Below are 2582 nucleotides of genomic sequence, written 5' to 3' on the forward strand. Positions count from 1 at the left end.
AGAGTTCAAAATCATATCCAATAAGCTTGTCTCTTAGAAAACTACAAGGAATGCTAAAGGATGATTTACCCATGGACCGAGATTGCTTTAACTTGATCGTACGAAAGATTATGTTGGATGACATCCAAACATCACAAAAAAAGCAATTGATAGCAAAGCATTATCTGGACATGAAATTTTGGGTAAGTTTTTATATTCGTTATATACTTTTTTATATTCTAATTTTTTATTATCTTTCTAACCAATAATTTCATGTACTAGATGGCTACTGATTTTGGAAGGCACCCAGATTTCCGTAAAAAGTTAGATGTGGAGCAACTAGCAAAATCTGTTCGTAGTTGGCCCGGTATCAAATATAATGTTTCAACATGCAAATCGGTAAGAGCACTTTTGTATATTTTAGAGCAATTTTTTATTATTGCATCTAATATCTAGCCTATTTCAGATCCATATCCCAGTACAATCCATTGATGAATTCATTCTATTCACATTGGACCAAGATACAAGAACATTATACATTTTGGACCCTACTCCTTTTAATCCAATATACCGAACAACCCACTCGCAAAATATTTGAAAAAATTATATGGATTAACGAACACTTACCGAAAGCAATGTCAAATGCATGCCCTGGGTCTAGATGGAACGAGGATATTCTCCTATGGCATCATAAAATCCTAGATGATATTCCAGTTTACAACAGGTATTTTTCAGAAGATGAATACTATATATTGATTATTTGTTGGTTTGATTATGTAGAGAATATTAATAAATTATATTTGTATTCTTATATAAGGGAACTGTCTGGTTATCTTGTTCCCCTATTCATGTCCACATGGGAAGATGAAAGACCACATTTGCCATTTTTAAAAGTAAATATTGCAACCATGTAGATATTTGCTTTTATGATTATTATACATCTAATGCTGATGTCATTCTTTTACAAAAAAATGAATGAATTGGATGGATATGAACTCAGAAAACTAATTTTGGGCCAAGTGCTAACATTCAAGGACAATGAATGTGAAGATAACATGCCTGCTGGTGTATTGGAATTCATCAATTGTATTAGGAAAATCCAAAATTAAATTGGTATGTCAAATAGTATCAATTCATCTCAAAATATCAAATGACTCAAATATCTAATTCCAATATGCTAACCTTGTTTTCCTACCAATATGATTGTGTAGGGAGCTCAATCGGTGGAAGGTGATTTGTCAGAGAGAATTCTTGCAGCCAACAATTAATAGACAATGAGCAGGGAGACAATGACAATTAATAATAGATTTTGGTTTCTACTTAAGATATCGCTTACATATATGTAGAAAAACTTTGGAGCTTGCCAGGATATAGTTTTTTTGGGGTTACCAATTATAAGCGATGATGGAGTGCTTCAAAATTTGATGTTTGGGGGTTCAAACATGACAATACTGTGGAAATCACAAATAATACAAAATCATGTACTGTGTTGATCAATAATTATTTTATAGTTTGTTTCTAGTGATTTTATTTGGCTTCAAGTTTTTGGGGTTACCAATTATAAGAGATGATGGAGTGCTTCAAAATTTGATGTTTGCGGGTTCAGACATGACAATAATGTGGAAATCACTAATAGTACAGAATCATGTACTGTGTTGATCAATAATTATTTAATAGCTTGTTTCTATTGATTTTATTTGGCTTCAAGTGTTGCACAATGGCACGTGGAGCAAGTTATATCGACTATTATATCTCCCTAATAATAAAGCACGGATTGAGTCTCCGGGTTCACCGTCGCGGCTTTTTTACAAAAACGTCCTTGAAGTTTTCTAAAATTAATCCGCCATCCAATTGATAAGAGTCAAGCTGAATTGGTCTATACGAGAGAAAGAAAAAAAAACACCCAAACAAGGGCCAACAACAAGGTATAGCACTACAATTCGCAAAAAAGGTATAGCACTACAACCTGGTCCCTGTTCGCCGAAGTTGGCCGTATCCCTGTTGAAATTAATTTGGTGTGGTACAATAATTTCATTATGTACAATAATTTCATTATATCCATCCTTCAAGTTTTATTCACTGTCCTAAATTATATTATGTCTCGAGCCATACTTATTGGGCTGGTACATATGAATACGAGCACATATGTAATAGCCGCTGAGTTTGAACAGCTAGGCCCTCTAGAAAAAAGTTGGAGCAACATTGTACGAGAACATATTACCTTGATTTTCTTTCTCCCGTTGCAAAAAAAAAACATCAATTTACACTGGGTCTTTGGTTAGTAGGTTAGTCCCAAAAATCTTTTACCTATAATAATAAGGCACGGATTAACTCCATGGGTCCACCGTCACAATACGCTTCTTCCTGTGGTTTTACGCTTTCAGTTTAAATTTAAAATATATTCGAGGTGGTACTAAATTTTGTCTCTGCAATATTATCAACTCGATTGACCGCTACGAGCAGGCCAAATTAACCAGCCCGGGTGATGCGCCCGATGGCCCAAGGAATCAAGCCCACTTATCATGACGAGCCTGACCCACGCAAAATGTTTGATCGTAGAATCGAACACGCAACCTCCTGTTCAGCGCATAAAGCCACAACGA

This window comes from Triticum aestivum, chromosome 6A, assembly GCF_018294505.1.
Source record: "Triticum aestivum cultivar Chinese Spring chromosome 6A, IWGSC CS RefSeq v2.1, whole genome shotgun sequence".
In the NCBI taxonomy this organism is placed as follows: Eukaryota; Viridiplantae; Streptophyta; class Magnoliopsida; order Poales; family Poaceae; genus Triticum; species Triticum aestivum.